This window comes from Heterodontus francisci, chromosome 34, assembly GCF_036365525.1.
Source record: "Heterodontus francisci isolate sHetFra1 chromosome 34, sHetFra1.hap1, whole genome shotgun sequence".
Taxonomy (NCBI): Eukaryota; Metazoa; Chordata; class Chondrichthyes; order Heterodontiformes; family Heterodontidae; genus Heterodontus; species Heterodontus francisci.
This window is the reverse complement of record NC_090404.1, coordinates 35839649-35858144: the sequence shown is the minus strand read 5'-3', so window position 1 is coordinate 35858144 and position 18496 is coordinate 35839649. Positions and strand designations below refer to the sequence as shown.

At 46.1% G+C, this 18496-nt stretch overlaps 1 pseudogene; it reads right to left on the bottom strand.

Annotated features, from left to right (window-relative positions):
• Positions 1-16229: 16229 nt before the first annotated feature.
• On the bottom strand, positions 16230-18355 carry LOC137349347 (zinc finger protein 420-like; annotated as a pseudogene).
• Between the last annotated feature and the right edge of the window lie 141 nt (positions 18356-18496).

Sequence of the window (18496 nt, the reverse complement as noted above, 5' to 3'; positions counted from 1 at the left end):
ACTCAGGACTGTCACACAAACACATTAAATCTCCACAGAGTAATACAATATTGATTTTCAGACTGGAAACTTAAACCTGCCGTTTCACTTTCAGTCAAGAACAATACCCAGTTTTACACCAATCTCTGATTTGACAGCACGTTTCCAGCATTCACTGTTGTTCTTCCTGACTCTAAACACAGTTGTCAAGGAGCCTTCTGTTTCGTGCCCAGGAGTTCTGAACATAGAAGAGAGTGGCTGGAACACATTTCTTACAGGCCTCAGGATCAACCCACAAGGTGACTTTGCTGTTAGTGAAGAGAGACAAGAAAGACCAAAGTGCCGTTTGTCCCTCTCAGTGTGATCCTGAAGGACTGTGTTCAGGCTGAAGTTCTGTTCCTGCTGTACGATCCTCCCCCAGATTGTCCTTTCTGAGCTCCAGCCAGGTGATGCTAAACACTCAGGTGGGAAAGACAACAAATCTACAACAATGTGTTTAAACAAAAGCTGATTTATTTGACATTTATTTTCTTCAGGATTATCCTATCAATCGAGGTCTTTGCTTTGGAAGATGGAAGTGAGATGAATTTCCAAGCACAATTCATTCAAACTGCAGGCCAAGTGGTTGCATTGTTGAGTTGGTAATCCAGGGTTTCTGGATAGATCGACTTTGTCAAAGACATTTGAAAATAGAAATAAAAGCAACATTCTGTACATGTTAGAAATCAAAACAGTAACTGCTGGAAATACTCAGCATCTGCTGAGAGAGAAACAGAGTTCTGGTGAAAGGTCACAGACCTGAAACATTAACATTAACATCACAATTATACAGCAAGACCTGGTAGCTCAGGTGGGTAGAGCACTGCGGTAATAACACAATGATCATGGGTTTAATTCCCATACAGGCCAAGGCTTTAGCCCAGGGTGCTGTCAGTGCCTTGTTTGGATACATGATGCTGTTGTGTTGTCATTGCACTTATCATCCACAGGCCATGGGTCTTTGTCAGAGGCTGAGAGTTCAATCCCACCATGACAGCCCGTGCTGTATTCTGGACTTCATTATCTCAGGCAAATCTGGTCTTTTTTTCAACTCAGCTCACTGAAGGTGGCATGAAATTATCATTGATTACTGGATAAACCCTTAGCGTTCTCCAATGTTATTTAAAACTATAGAAAAATTATGGCACTGAAGGAGGTCATTCAGCCTGTCGTGTCCGTGCTTGCTGGAAAAACTAGCTGCTCGATCTAATCCCCTCTTCCAGCACCTGGTCTGCAGCCTTGCTGGTTACATCAGTTCAGGTGCACTTCCTGGTACATTTTGAAAGAGTTTTTTGAGAGTTTTTGCCTCCACCACTGTTCCTGGCAGTGAATTCCAGACACCCACCACCCTCTGGGTGAAAACGTTATTTCTCATATCCCCTTTAATCCTTCTACCAATCACCTTAAATCTGTGTACCCTGGTAATTGACCTCTCCACTAGGGGAGCCAGGTCCTTCCTGTTTATTCTATCTAGGCCCCTCATAATTTTGTACATCTCAATTAATTCACCCCTCAGACTCCTCTGTTCTGAGGAAAACAACCCTAGCCGATCCAATATTTCTGCATTTCTGCAACTTTCAAACCCTGGCAATATTCTTGTAAATCTCCTCCGTACTCTCTCCAGAGCAATAATGTCCTTTCTGTAATATGGTGACCAGACGTGTACGCAGTACTCCAACTGTGGCCTAAACAGTTCCAGCATACATCTCTGCTTTTGTCTTAGAGTCATAGAGTTACACAGCACAGACACAGACCCTCAGCCCATCATGTCCGTGCCGGCCATCAAGCACCTACCTGTCTACTTCAACACCAGGAGCATCCGGAATCAGGTGGGTGAGCTTACAGCATGGGTTGGTACCTGGGATCTCGATGTAGTGGCCATTTCGGAGACATGGGTAGAGCAGGGGCAGGAATGGATGTTGCAGGTTCCGGGATTTAGATGTTTCAGTAAGAACAGAGAAGATAGTAAAAGAGGGGTGGGGGGGTGCGGCATTGTTAATCAAGGAGAGTATTACAGCGACAGAAAGGACGTTTGAGGACTCGTCTACTGAGGTAGTATGGGCCGAGGTTAGAAACAGGAGAGGTGAGGTCACCCTGTTGGGAGTCTTTTATCGACCTCCAAATAGTTCCAGAGATGTAGAGGAAAGGATAGCAAAGATGATTCTCGACAGGGGCGAGAGTAACAGGGTAGTTGTTATGGGGGACTTTAACTTTCCAAATATCGACTGGAAATACTATAGTTCGAGTACTTTAGATGGGTCAGTTTTTGTCCAGTGTGTGCAGGAGGGTTTTCTGACACAGTATGTAGACAGGCCAACCAGGGGCGATGCCACATTGGATTTGGTACTGGGTAATGAACCCGGCCAGGTGTTAGATTTAGATGTAGGTGAGCACTTTGGTGATAGTGATCACAATTCGGTTAGGTTTACCTTAGCGATGGGCAGGGACAGGTATATTCCGCAGGGCAAGAATTATAGCTGGGGGAAAGGAAATTATGATGCGATTAGGCAAGATTTAGGATGCGTAGGATGGGGAAGGAAACTGCAGGGGATGGGAACAATCGAAATGTGGAGCTTATTCAAAGAGCAGCTACTGTGTGTCCTTGATAAGTATGTACCTGTGAGGCAGGGAGGAAGTTGTCGAGCGAGGGAGCCGTGGTTTACTAAAGAAGTTGAAGAGCTTGTCAAGAGGAAGAAGAAGGCTTATGTTAGGATGAGATGTGAAGGCTCAGTTAGGGCGCTTGAGAGTTACAAGCTAGCCAGGAAGGATCTAAAGGGAGAGCTAAGAAGAGCAAGGAGAGGACACGAGAAGTCATTGGCGGATAGGATCAGGGAAAACCCTAAGGCTTTCTATAGGTATATCAGGAATAAAAGAATGACTAGAGTTAGATTAGGGCCAATCAAGGATAGTAGTGGGAAGTTGTGTGTGGAATCAGAGGAGATAGGGGAAGTGTTAAATGAATATTTTGCGTCAGTATTTACAGTAGAGAAAGAAAATGTTGTCGAGGAGAATACTGAGATTCAGGCTACTAGGCTAGATGGGATTGAGGTTCACAAGGAGGAGGTGTTATCAATTTTGGAAAGTGTGAAAATAGATAAGTCCCCTGGGCCAGATGGGATTTATCCTAGGATTCTCTGGGAAGCTAGGGAGGAGATTGCAGAGCCTTTGTCCTTGATCTTTATGTCGTCATTGTCGACAGGAATAGTGCCGGAAGACTGGAGGATAGCAAATGTTGTCCCCTTGTTCAAGAAGGGGAGTAGAGACAGCCCTGGTAATTATAGACCTGTGAGCCTTACTTCGGTTGTGGGTAAAATGTTGGAAAAGGTTATAAGAGATAGGATGTATAATCATCGAGAAGAATAAATTCATTAGCGATAGTCAGCACGGTTTTGTGACGGGTAGGTCGTGCCTCACAAACCTTATTGAGTTTTTCGAGAAGGTGACCAAACAGGTGGATGAGGGTAAAGCAGTGGATGTGGTGTATATGGATTTCAGTAAGGCGTTTGATAAGGTTCTCCATGGTAGGCTATTGCAGAAAATACGGAAGTATGGGGTTGAAGGTGATTTAGAGCTTTGGATCAGAAACTGGCTAGCTGAAAGAAGACAGAGGGTGGTGGTTGATGGCAAATGTTCATCCTGGAGTTTAGTTACTAGTGGTGTACCGCAAGGATCTGTTTTGGGGCCACTGCTGTTTGTCATTTTTATAAATGACCTGGAAGAGGGTGTAGAAGGGTGGGTTAGTAAATTTGCGGATGACACTAAGGTCGGTGGAGTTGTGGATAGTGCCGAAGGATGTTGTAGGGTACAGAGGGACATAGATAGGCTGCAGAGCTGGGCTGAGAGATGGCAAATGGAGTTTAATGCGGAAAAGTGCGAGGTGATTCACTTTGGAAGGAGTAACAGGAATGCAGAGTCCTGGGCTAATGGGAAGATTCTTGGTAGTGTAGATGAACAGTGTTGGTGTCCATGTGCATAAATCCCTGAAGGTTGCTGCCCAGGTTAATAGGGCTGTTAAGAAGGCACATGGTGTGTTAGCTTTTATCAGTAGGGGGATCGAGTTTAGGAGCCACGATGTCATGCTGCAGCTGTACAAAACTCTGGTGAGACCGCACCTGGAGTATTGCGTGCAGTTCTGGTCACCGCATTATAGGAAGGATGTGGAAGCTATGGAAAGGGTGCAGAGGAGATTTACTAGGATGTTGCCTGGTATGGAGGGAAGGTCTTACGAGGAAAGGCTGAGGGACTTGAGGTTGTTTTTGTTGGAGAGAAGGAGGAGGAGAGGTGACTTAATAGAGACATATAAGATAATCAGAGGGTTAGATAGGGTGGATAGTGAGAGTCTTTTTCCTCGGATGATGATGGCAAACACGAGGGGACATAGCTTTAAGTTGAGGGGTGATAGATATAGGACAGATGTCAGAGGTAGTTTCTTTACTCAGAGAGTAGTAGGGGCGTGGAACGCCCTGCCTGCAACAGTAGTGGACTCACCAACTTTAAGGGCATTTAAGTGGTCATTGGATAGATATATGGATGAAAATGGAATCGTGTAGGTCAGATGGTTTCACAGGTCGGCGCAATATCGAGGGCCGAAGGGCCTGTACTGCGCTGTAATGTTCTAATTCTAATACCTACCGATCCCATTTTCCAGCACTTGATCCATAGCCTTGTCTGCTGTGGCGTTTCAAGTGCTCACCTAAATACGACTTAAATATAGTGAGGTTTCCTGCCTCCACCAACTCTTCAGGCACTGAGTTCCAGATTGCAACCACCCTCTGGGAGAATTTTATTTTCCTCAAATCCCCTCTAAACCTCCTACTCATTTACCTTGAATCTATGCCCCCTAGTTATTGACACCTCCGCTATGGGAAAAAGTTTCTTCCTATCTGCCTTATCTATGCCCCTCATAATTTTGCATACCTCAATCAGGTCCCCCCTCAGCCTTCTCTGCTCGAAGGAAAATGACCATAGCCTATCCAGTCTCTCTTCATACCTGAAATGCTCCAGCCCAGGCAACATCCTGGTGAATCTCCTCTGCACTCTCTCCAGTGTAATCACATCCTTCCTATAGTGTGGTGCCCAGAACTGTACACAATACTCCAGCTGTGGCCTAACTAGCATTTTGTACAGCTTCATCATAACCTCCCTGCTCTTCTATTCCATGCCTCAGCTAATGAATGCAACTATCCCAAATATCTTCCTCACCATCTGATCTCCCTGCGCTGCTTCCTTCAGTGATCTATGGACAAGTACACCAAGGTCCCTATGTATTTCCTAGGGTCTGACCATCCATTATATATTCCCTTGCCTTGTTAGTCCTCCCAAAATGCAACACCTCACACTTCTCAGGATTAAATTCCATTTGCCACTGCTCTGTCCATTTTACCAGCCCATCTATGTGCTGTAAGGGAGGTGGTGGCATACTGGTATTGTCACTGGACTAGTAACCCAGAGACCCAGGTATTGCTCTGAGGACATGGGTTCGAATCCCACCAAAGCAGAAGGTGGAATTTGAATTCAATGAATAAATCTGGAATTTAAAGCTAGTCTAATGAAGGCCATGAAGTCATTGTCGATTGTTGTAAAAACCCATCTGGTTGACTAATGTCCTTTAGGGAAGGAAATCTGCTGTCCTTACCTGGTCTGGCCTACATGTGACTCCAGATCCACAACAATGTGGTTGACTCTTGCATGCCCTCGAAATGGCCTAGCAAGCCACTCAGTTCAAGGGCAATTAGGGATGGGCAATAAATGCTGGCCTGGCCAGTGACGCCCACATCCATTGAAGGAATATTAAAAAAATATATCATCCTGTAATCTAAGGATTTCTTTCTCACTATTTACAAAACCACCCATTTTTGTGTCATCTGCGAACTTACTGATCATACCTCCTATATTCACGTCTAAATCATTAATGTACACTACAAACAGCAAGGGTCCCAGCACCGATCCCTGCGGTACACCACTGGTCACAGGCTTCTAATCACAAAAACAACCCTCGACCATCACCCTCTGCCTCCTGCCACTAAGCCAACTTTAGATCCAATTTGCCAAATTGCCCTGGATCCCATGGGCTCTTACCTTCTTGACCAATCTCCCATGCGGGACCTTATCAAAAGCCTTACTGAAGTCCATGGAGACTACATCAACTGCTTTACCGTCATCTACACATCTAGCCACCTCCTCAAAAAATTCAATCAGGTTTGTTAAACGTGATGTCCCCCTGACAAAGCCATGCTGAGTATCCTTGATTAACCCCTGCCTCTCCAAGTGGAGATTAATCCTGTCCCTCAGAATTTTTTCCAATAGTTTCTCTATCACTGATGTTAGACTCACTGGCCTGCAATTACCTGGTCTATCCCTGCTACTCTTCTTAAATAATGGTTCCACATTTGCTGTCCTCCAGTCCTCTGGCACCTCTCCTGTGGCCAGAGAGGATTTGAAAATTTGTGTCAGAGCCCCTGCTATATCCTCCTTTGCCTCACATAACAGTCTGGGCTACATCTCATCTGGGTCTGGGGACTTATTCACTTTTAAGCCCGTTAAAACCGCTAATACCTCCTCCCTTTCAATACTAATTTGTTTAAGTATATCACAAGCCCCCTCCCTGAGCTCTACACTGACATCATCCTTCTCCATAGTGAACACAGATGAAAAGTAATCATTTCAAACCTCACCTACATCCTCCAGCTCCACACACAGATTGCCACTTTGGTCCCGAATGGGCCCTACTCTTTCCCTGGTTATCCTCTTGACCTTAATATACTTATAAAACGCCGTGGGATGTTCCTTTAGCTTGGCCACCAGTGATTTTTCATGCCCCCTCTTCACTCTTCTGATTACTTTTCTAAGTACCCCCCCCACCCTACACTTTCTATACTCCACGAGCACCTGCACTGTTTTAAGCCCTCTGAATCTGCCATAAGCCTCCTTTTTTCCCCCATTATCCAATCCTCTATATCCCTTGACATCAAGGGTTCCCTGGATTTGTTGGTCCTACCCTTCACTGTTCGGTAACATGTTGGCCCTGAACTCTCACTATTTCCTTTTTGAATGACTCCCACTGGTCACAAGTAGCTGCTCCCAGTCCACTTTGGCCAAATCCTGTTTTATCATATCTAAATCTGCCTTCCCCCAATTCAGTACCGTTATTTCTGGTCCTTCTTTGTCCTTTTGTTTGTTATAATTCCTGAATAATGCTTGTGTTTTAGGCAGTGAGATGCATTTTGATGTTTAAATGCAATGTGCAGCAGCCATTTTAATTCATTTTCGAGTCATAGAGTCATTAACAGCATAGAAGGAGGTCATTCGTTGAGTTTCTGATTGTGGATTTCTCTCTGTGTGTCTCTCTCTTTCTCCCTATCTTTCTCTCTGAATGAGAGAAGTGGGAGAGAGAGAAAGGAGAGAGCGAGGGAAACAGTGGGTTGTCATCCTTTCATCTACGAAAGATGATCGACATGCAGCAAACAAGCCATTTGGGGGGGTGGGGGAGGGGGGATCTTCTCTTGGTTCACCTTTGCTGATGGCTGTAAAAGCCAATCGTTGAGACGTGGGCTCTGCCACAAGTGCTGCACATGAAGCTGTCAAGTGATGCTGTGAGTTGTTGTGTTTGACATTGGCGTCTGTTGCCAAGCTGCTGCAGCAACTGGTCATCGTGGTATTGCACACCAGTCCACAGGATGTGTTGCCATTTCCCTCTTTCATCAGTTAGTGACTCCCAAGTGCGATAGTCGACATTTAGGGCCTTCAGGTCACGCTTGCAAGCAACCTTGAAGCGGAGCTTTGGGCGCCCACTGGTCGCCTGGCCCCGGCTACCTTGGTCCTTGGGTTTGCAGCCATCCTCTATCTTGTGGACTTGTCTGATCCACCAAAGCCACCTCTGTTTGATTAATGCCAACACACTTGGGAGCTCTGCCTTTGAGAGGACTGCCACATTTGTGATTTTGTCCTGCCAGGATATACCCATAATGGGCCACAGACAGCAAAGATGGAAATTATTGAGCTACTTTCCCTGGTAGCTGTCATGTTTCATAGCCATACAGCAAGGTGTTGAGATCACAGGCCTTATAAACCATTAGCTTGGTCCTAATGGTCAGCATGATGTTATCCCATGCATTGACATGTTACAGCTGCTAAAAAATCTCCTGGAGAGAGAAATGAAACATTGATGAGAACAAAGCAAAGACTTTTTAAAATAAAAGACACATCAATAGCCCAGGGCTCCTTTTCTCTGTCACTCACTAACATTGACAATCTCTGCATCATTTACCCATCCCTCACAATAAACCCAGAGACTGTAAAGTGGGAACAGATGTAAAATGTGAGAGGGACTATTAGGTGCTGAGATCTTGCCCATTGTTATGTTAATCCAGCTACCAGGGCTGTTTTGAACAGAGACATTCCAGGGAGCTGCTTTTTGATGATCTGTGAACTTATTCCTACAAGGTCATTGTTGAGAACATTTGCTGCATCTTTCAGCTAATCAACAGAGGGACAGTGACATGACCAGGCCCCAGTCTGTCCAGAAGCTGAGAAACTCTCTTTAAAACTGCCATTAAGGTGTTAATTCCTTATCATTGTCCCAGGATTTATCTTTACACATCAGGCCTTTGGCAAGGGGGTGAGAAGGGGGTGGGGAGAGTGGTTTGCGACACAGGCTGGGAGCTGGGCAGTCACTAAACACTGGAGAGCCCCAGAGCCTGTCTCTCTCCCTCTGTGTTTAACCTGTCATTTCAATCTCTTTCTCTCCCTCTATTTCTCTCTTTGTCTCACCATCTGTTTATGCCTCATTGTAAAAACACAAACACTGCTGATTCCCCATCCCTCTTCTGTTCACTGTTCCCATACCCACTCAGCCCAGGATTGGTGTTTTGTACATGCAATGTCACAGTGTGAAGAAGCTGATGATTCCTTCGGGAGATCTTTTAAACCTTTGTCTTTCAAAACACCATTAACATATTGTTTGCCTTTGCTCTGTGACCTTTTGGTCAGCTATGTGGCCTGGTCCAATCTGCACCTTCTCCTTTGTTATCTCTTGCCCAACCCCCACCTCACTTGTTTATAATCTGTGACTTTTCTAATATTTGTCAGTTCCGAAGAAGGGTCACTGACCCGAAACGTTAACTCTGCTTCTCTTTCCACAGATGCTGCCAGACCTGCTGAGTGAATCCAGCATTTCTTGTTTTTGTTTCAGATTTCCAGCATCCGCAGTATTTTGCTTTTATTTTAGTGTTTAATTCACTGCCACTTCTCTTCCAGGAATGCCTACCTTGAAGAAGTTCTGCTCTTCTCTCCGACGGGATTTTCGTTTGTCTCTTTTACCTTGTTCACCTTCATTGCTTTCTATTTCCCTCCTGGTGTTTGATAAGGTATCTACCAAAACTCGTTTTCACAGCCACATCTCCTTCCTCAGTGACTGTCTCCGGCTACGACTGATTCCACGTGGATTCCAACTGCAGTTTCACCCATCATGCTTTGAAACCACCCAGGATCACAGGTATCTCCGAGAAATACAACGTTCCTCGGACTGCTACTCTCGCCGCATCCTGAGATCTACACTCAGTGCTATGCGCCGCCATATGCACACACTGGACCTCTCTCTCCAGCAGCACCGTCTCACCTTATCTCAAATCTGTTCTACTCCGCAGTTTCATCTCATCTTACGTCTCATCCGACGCATGAACAAAAAACTTTTTTTCTTCCTTTCAGGTGTTAAGGAACGCAAGCTCCAGCAGCTGATGGGGACTAGTGCCCCTCCAGATCCTCCTTCCGCTTCACTTCCCTCTGACCCCACCCCTTCTGATCTGACCCCTTGCCGTGTATTCACTATACCCTCTGACCTCCCCCTCTCTGATGCTGAGCGTTCTGTACTCAGCAAAGGACTCAGTTTTATCCCCTTACGCCCCCACCTCAATGAATTTCGCGCTCGGCATGACGTTGAGCTCTTCTTCCGTCGCCTCCGCCTCCGGGCTCACTTCTTTGACCAGGAGTCCTCCCCCCGACCAGCAGACCCATTCACCCGCCTCCAGCATTCTCCCTCTACCTGGACCCCTCACCCTGGCCTCTTACCCGCTCTTGATCTCTTCATTGAAAACTGTCGGCGAGACATTGGTCGTCTCAATTTCTCTGCCCCCCTCACTCACTCTAACCTGTCCCCCTCTGAACTTGAGGCACTCCGTTCTCTCAGGTCCAACCCCGACATGGTCATCAAACCTGCAGACAAGGGTGGTGCTGTTGTTGTATGGCGTACCGACCTCTACCTTGCAGAAGCTCAACGCCAACTCACAGACACCTCTTCCTACCTCCCTCTGGACCATGACCCCACCACCGAACATCAAGCCACCGTCCAAAGGACTGTCACTGACCTCATCTCCTCTGGAGATCTTCCCTCTACAGCTTCCAACCTCATAGTCCCGCAACCCCGGACAGCCCGCTTCTATCTCCTTCCCAAAATCCACAAACGGGACTGTCCCGGCAGACCCATTGTGTCAGCCTGCTCCTGCCCAACTGAACTTATTTCTTCCTATCTAGACTCTATCTTTTCTCCGCTGGTGCAGTCTCTTCCCACCTACATCCGTGACTCTTCTGACGCCCTACGTCATTTTGACAATTTCCAGTTTCCTGGTCCCAACCGCCTCCTCTTCACTATGGACGTCCAATCGCTCTACACCTCCATCCCCCACCAGGATGGTTTGAGGGCTCTCCGCTTCTTCCTGGAACAGAGGCCCAACCAGTCCCCATCCACCACCACCCTCCTCCGCCTGGCTGAACTTGTTCTCACATTGAACAACTTCTCCTTCAACTCCACGCACTTCCTTCAAGTAAAAGGTGTCGCTATGGGTACCCGCATGGGTCCTAGTTATGCCTGTCTTTTTGTGGGATATGTCGAGCATTCTTTGTTCCAGTCCTACTCAGGCCCCCTCCCCCAACTCTTTTTCCGGTACATTGATGACTGTATCGGTGCCGTTTCCTGCTCCCGCCCCGAACTAGAAAACTTTATCAACTTTGCTTCCAATTTCCACCCTTCTCTCACCTTTACATGGTCCATCTCTGACACTTCCCTTCCCTTCCTCGACTTCTCTGTCTCCATCTCTGGGGATAGGTTGTCTACCAATATCCATTATAAGCCCACTGACTCCCACAGCTACCTCGACTACACTTCTTCACATCCTACCTCCTGTAAGGACTCCATTCCATTCTCCCAGTTTCTCCGTCTCCGACGCATCTGCTCTGATGATGCTACCTTCCATGACGGTGCTTCTGATATGACCTCCTTTTTCCTCAACCGAGGATTTCCCCCCACTGTGGTTGACAGGGCCCTCAACCGTGTCCGACCCATTCCCCGCACCTCTACCCTCACCCCTTCCCCTCCCTCCCAGAACCGTGACAGGGTTCCCCTTGTCCTCACTTTTCATCCCACCAGCCTCCATATCCAAAGGATCATCCTCCGCCATTTTCGCCACCTCCAGCGTGATGCCACTACCAGTCGCATCTTCCCCTCCCTTCCCCTGTCAGCATTCCGAAGGGATCGTTCCCTCCGCGACACCCTGGTCCACTCCTCCATTACCCCCACCACCTCGTCCTCGTCCCAGGGCACCTTCCCTTGCAATCGCAGGAGGTGTAATACCTGCCCATTTACCTCCTCTCTCCTCACTATCCCAGGCCCCAAACACTCCTTTCAGGTGAAGCAGCGATTTACTTGTACTTCTTTCAATGTAGTATACTGTATTCGCTGCTCACAGTGTGGTCTCCTCTACATTGGGGAGACCAAGCGCAGACTGGGTGACCGCTTTGCGGAACATCTCCGCTCAGTCCGCAAGCAGGACCCTGAGCTTCCGGTTGCTTGCCATTTCAACACTCCCCCCTGCTCTCATGCTCACATCTCTGTCCTGGGATTGCTGCAGTGTTCCAGTGAACATCAACGCAAGCTCGAGGAACAGCATCTCATCTACCGATTAGGCACACTACAGCCTGCCGGACTGAACATTGAGTTCAATAATTTCAGAGCATGACAGCCCCCCACTTTACTTTCATTTTTAGTTATTTTTTCTTCCTTTTTTTTGCATTCCTTTTTACATTTTTTGCATTTATTTCATTTCATCTTAGTTTGTTCAGTTTGCTTACCCACTGTTTTTTTCAGGTTGTTTTTCTTCAGGTTTGCACTTGCTGATGTTCTATATTCAGTATATTCACACCTAATCTGTACTAATGCTTTGTCTTTCAAAACACCATTAACATATTGTTTGCCTTTGCTCTGTGACCTTTTGGTCAGCTATGTGGCCTGGTCCAATCTGCACCTTCTCCTTTGTTATCTCTTGCCCAACCCCCACCTCACTTGTTTATAATCTGTGACTTTTCTAATATTTGTCAGTTCCGAAGAAGGGTCACTGACCCGAAACGTTAACTCTGCTTCTCTTTCCACAGATGCTGCCAGACCTGCTGAGTGAATCCAGCATTTCTTGTTTTTGTTTCAGATTTCCAGCATCCGCAGTATTTTGCTTTTATTTTCTTTTAAACCTCACTGTCCCAGGATTTACTTTTGCAAATCAGATCTTCTGGAAGATGAAATAAAACCAGAAAGTGCTGGAAATACTCATAAATAAATACATATAAATTGTGTGGCACTGTATCAAATGCCTTTTGAAAGTCCATGTACCCCACATCAACAACATTGCCCCCACCAACCCTCTCTGTTATGTCTTCAAAAACTCCAGCAAGTTAGTTGAACACGATTTTCCCTGAACAAACCCACATACTGAGTTAGGTGACATATTGAGTATTCTGGAAGGGAGCAAAAAATTGCATTGTGTCATTGATAGATTTAGCGAGTGGAGATAACAGAGACAGCAGGAGGTCAATGTGGGGAAGTGCGAGGTCATTAACATTAGAGTCATGTATGGAACAGAGACCATTCAGCCCATCAAGTCCGTGAGTTCTCCACACAGTAATCCAGTCAGTCCTACTCCCCTGCTTGACCCCTGTAGTCCTGCAAGTTTATTTCCTTCAAGTGACCATCCAATTTCCTCTTGAAATCACTGATTGTCTCTGCTTCCACCACCCTCATGGGCAGCGAATTCCAGATCATTTACTACCCACTGCGTAAAAAAGTGCTTCCTTATATTCCCTCTGCATCTCTTGCCCAAAACTTTCAATCTGCGTCTCCTAATCCTTGTACCATTAGTTAATGGGAACAGTTTTCCTTGTCGAACTTATCCATGCCTGTCATAATCTTTTACACTTTGATTAAATCTCCCCTCAATCTCCTTTGTGCAAAAGAGAACAACCCCAGATTTTACAACCTCACCTTGTAACTAAAATTTCCCATCCCTGGAACCACTCTGGTAACTTAGATCTAAGGAAGATGAAGCAGAATATTTTCTAAATGATTAAAAGTTAGGAACTGTGAAGGGACAGAGAGATTTCGGGTTTCATGCACAGAAATCACGAAAAACTACTGGACTGGGAGAAAAGGGAATTAAAATGTCTAATGGAATGTTTGCCTTTATCTGAAGGGTGAAAGTAATGCTGCAGTTATATGCAACTCTGGTTACACATCATCTGAAGTGAGGTGTTTAATTCTGGGCAGCACATCTCAGGAAGGATATATCAGCTGTGCAGGAGGTACACTGCACATTCACCAGAATGATATCAGGGCTAAAAGGGTTAAATTGTGAGGACAGGTCATATAGACTGGGCTTGTATTTCATAGAGTATGAATATTAAGGGGTGATGTAATTCAGGTATTAAAGAAGATTAAAGGTTTTAAGGGGGTCGATGAAGAAAAATGATTTCCTCTGTTGGTGGAATGCAGAATAAGATGGCACAACATTAAAATTAGAGCTGGGCCATTCAGGGGTGCTGTCAGGAAGCACTTCTTCACACAAAGGATAGTGAAATCTGGAACACTGTCCCCCCAAAAAGCTGCTATGGATGGGGAGAAAAGGAAAATGTCAAAACTTGTGAGTTACCTATTGGGTAAGGTTACAGGGATATGTAACCAACTCTGGTAAAGGTAGTTGCGATATGGATCAGTCATGATATAACTGAATAGAGGAACAGGCTCGAGGAGTTGAATGGCCTCCTCCCACTCACGTGTTCCTCTGTTTTACAAGATCACTGGGACTGATTCCCTGAGGCTCTTCTCACAATACTGAGACCTTCTACTCCTGACCATTATGAAGCAAGGGTTTTCAGGGTGGTCTAGACAGGACAACAACCTCCCCTTCATAGACACATGATCCTGACTGTGAGGTGACAGTGCGTCTGGGAGAACGATGGGTGGACACAGTGTGTGTTGTTATTTTAATGATAATCTGAACCTCAAGAAACAAACCACCCTGAGGAGTGAAATAAGGTTCGTTGGCTCCTGCTATCTGGGCTGTTTGAGCTGGACAATGGCCTGACCCAGCACTGACAGGACAGGAAAAGCCCACTAGGAGATGGCACAAGGCCAAATTAAGACTCAAGTGCAGCACTTTTATGAAATAATCAGTTGAGAAAGGGTTCAGTAATAACATTGTAGAAAGAGAGAAAATGGGGAGCCTTTGTCCAATTAGCCTCACATTAGTTGTAGGCAAAATGCTAGAATGTATTATCTGGGGAAATGGTAACAGGGCACTTAGAAAATCATAATATGATTCAGCAGAGTCAACATGGACTTGTGAAGAAGAAATCATGTTTAACAAATCTGTTAAGAGTTTCTTGAGGATGTAACTAGTCAGGTGAATAAGGAGGAAACAGTAGTTTATTTGGATTTTCAAGAAGCAAGAAGCATTTGATAAGGTGCCACACCAGAGGTTATTACACACAATTCTTTCTTCAATCATAAGTTCAGAAGTGGGGATGTTCGCTGATGATTGCACAATGTTCCGCACCATTTGCGACTCCTCAGATACTGAAGCAGTCCGTGTAGAAATGCAGCAAGACCTGGACAATATCCAGGCTTGGGCTGATAAGTGGCAAGTAACATTCAAGTCACACAAGTGCCAGGCAATGACCATCTCCAACAAGAAAGACTCCAACCATCTCCCCATGACATTCAATTGCAGTACCATCACTGAATCCCCCACTGTCAACATCCTGGGGGCTACCATTGACCAGAAACTGAACTGGGAGTAGCCATATAAATACTGTCGCTACAAGAGCCGGTCAGAGGCTAGGAATCCTGCGGTGAGTAACTCATCTCCTGACACCCCAAAGCTTGTCCACCATCTATAAGGCACAAGTCAGGAGTGTGATGGAATACTTGCCTGGATGGTACAGCTCCAACAACACTCAAGAAGCTCGACACCATCCAGGACAAAGCAACCCACTTGATTGGCATCCTATCTACAAACATTCACTCCCTCCACCACTGACACACAGTGGCAGCAGTGTGTACCATCTACAAGATGCACTGGAGGAAATTACCAGGTGGGTTTTTAGGACAATCCGTAGTTTCATGGTCACCAATATTGATCCTCGCTTTTTAATTGCAGTGCTGGGATTTGAATTCATGTCTCAGCATCATTAGTCCAGGCCTCTGGATTACTAGTTCAATAACATAACCACTATTGTACAGCACCCCCACTCTGCTCCATCTCCTCCTATGAGGAGAGGTTGAGTAGACTAGGCCTATATTCCCTGAGGTTTAGAAGAAGGAGATGTGATCTGACTGAAACATCAATTGTTAAGGGACTTGACCGGGTCGATACTGAGAAAATGTTTCACCTGGCTGGGGAATCGAGAGAGTCTCAGGATAAGGGATCAGCCATTTAGGACTGAAATGAGGAGAAATTTCTTTACTGTAAAGGTTGTTAATCTTTGGAATTGTCTTCCCCAGGGAGCAGTGGATGCTCAGTCATTGAGTATATTTAAGACAGAGATTGATAGATTTTTTGGGTATTACGGTAATTAAGGGATATGGGATAGTGTGGGAAGGTGGAGTTGAGGTAGATGATCAGCCATGATCTGGGTGAATGGCAGAGCAGGCTCGAAGGGCCGAATGGCCTCCTCCAGCTCCTATTTCTTATGTTCATTAAACCTCAGTCTGGTTCCTCTCGAGCTGCTGAGTGAGTGAATTAAATCTTTCTCGACAAATCACCAAGATACCAGATGACAAGTTATACCCGAAACATCATTTATTGGTTACAAATCACAACTTAGTTAAATCTGGACACACAGACACTTTATAAACATGTATAAACACATTTAAATGTAATCAGAGTTATCCAGCAGTTCAGCACTAATAGGGAGAGTATTTCACAAAACAAGTAACAAAGATTAACCAGACGATTCAGTGATTGACTGTAAATCAACACTAATGGATGCTGAGTATTAATTACAGCAGGGACCGGAGTCTGAGCTAATAAATTGGTGAGTTTACTTGAAGAGCAATTCCTTCAATATCTGACACGTTAACAGTTGTGAACAGCCTGTCTGTCCAACAGCTCCAGTCTACGAGTGCTTAGAAACACAGAGCTTAAACAGCCTCATTCTTGAGCTAAAGAACAGACTTTCTCCTGTCAATATAGAGTTACAGGATTGGCCTGTGATCTGTTTATTGTTCATCTTTTGTTCAGTACATTTACTGAGTGGATTTAAATTGAAAATGAGGTTTGAAGACATGATGGTCTATTCACACATGAATGAGAGATGCTGTGGGGCAGACGCTCAGTCCAAGAGGAGCAACTGACATCAGAAATAAACCTCAACTGTCAGAATGAACATGGTTCAGTCTGGATATGATTAACAGCAGCAACAGCAGAATCCAACCCCTGTAATTATCTATGAACTCGCTGGTGTCTCAGCAGATAGGATGGCTGAGTGAATCCCTTCCTACACACGGAGCAGATGAATGACCTCTCCCCAGTATGACTGAACTGGTGTGTCACCAGGTGGGATGACTGAGTAAATCTCTTCCCACATACAGAGCAGGTGAACGGCCGCTCCCCAGTGTGAACTCGCTGGTGCCTCAGCCGAGCGGATGAATTAGCAAATCCCTTCCCACACTCAGAGCAGGTGAATGGCCTCTCACCAGTGTGAACTCGCTGGTGTTTCACCAGCTTGGATGAAGTAGTGAATCCCTTCCCACACTCAGAGCAGGTGAATGGCCTCTCCCCAGTGTGAACTCGCTGGTGTATCAGCAGGGTGGATGAATGAGTGAAACCCTCCCCACAATCAGAGCAGGTGAATGGCCTCTCCCCAGTGTGAATTCGTTGATGTGCCAGCAGGTTCCATGACAGAGAGAATCTCTTCCCACACGCAGAGCAGGTGAATGGCCTCTCCCCAGTGTGAACTCGCTGGTGCGTCAGTAGGGCGGATGAATGAATGAATCCCTTACCACACTCAGTGCAGGTGAACGGCCTCTCCCATTATGAACTCGCTGGTGTGTGAGGAGGGCGGATGAATGAATGAATCCCTTCCCACACTCAGTACAGGTGAACGGCCTCTCCCCAGTGTGAATTCGCTGGTGTGTCAGCAGGTTTGATAACTGAGTGAATCCCTTCCCACATTCTGTGCAGGTGAACGGCCTCTCTCCAGTGTGAACTCGCTGGTGTGTCAGCAGCTTTGATGACTGAGTAAATCCCTTCCCACACTCAGAGCAGGTGAACGGCCTCTCCCCAGAGTGAACTCGCTGGTGCATCAGCAGGGTGGATGAATAAGTGAAACCCTCCCCACAATCAGAGCAGGTGAATGGCCTCTCCCCAGTGTGAATCCGTTGATGTGCCAGCAGGTTCCATGACAGAGAGAATCTCTTCCCACACTCAGAGCAGGTGAATGGCCTCTCCCCAGTGTGAACTCGCTGGTGTTTTAGTAGGGCAGATGAATGAATGAATCCCTTACCACACTCAGTGCAGGTGAATGGCCTCTCCCCAGTGTGAACTCGCTCGTGTGAGAGTAGGGTGGATGAATGAATGAATCCCTTCCCACACTCAGTGCAGGTGAACGGCCTCTCCTCAGTGTGGATTCGCTGGTGTGTCAGCAGGTTTGAGAACTGAGTGAATCCCTTCCCACACTCAGTGCAGGTGAATGGCCTCTCCCCAGTATGAACTCGCTGGTGTGCGAGTCGGGAGGATGAATGAGTGAATCCCTTCCCACACTCAGTGCAGATGAACGGCCTCTCCTCAATTTGACTGTGTCGATGAGTTTCCAGCTCAGACGTGTAATTTAATTCTTTCTCACAGTCCCCACATTTCCACAGCTTCTCCCCAGTCTGACTACACTTGTGTATCGACAGGCCAGCTGATCGGCTGAAGCCCCGTCCACACACAGAACACGTGTACGGTTTCTCCACACTTTTTGCTTCCATGATCAAAGGCCGATGATATTCAGATCCTGATGAATCGAGTGACTGTCACATCTTGAGGTGATGTTTGAGTTTCCTTCCGCAAATCCTCCCTTTCTAATACCCTGTAGCATGAAGTTACAACAGGAAAAAGGGAGTGAGAGAGAACCCACAAAAACACAAAGACAAGTTGTGAAATTGAGCTGAATGAATCTA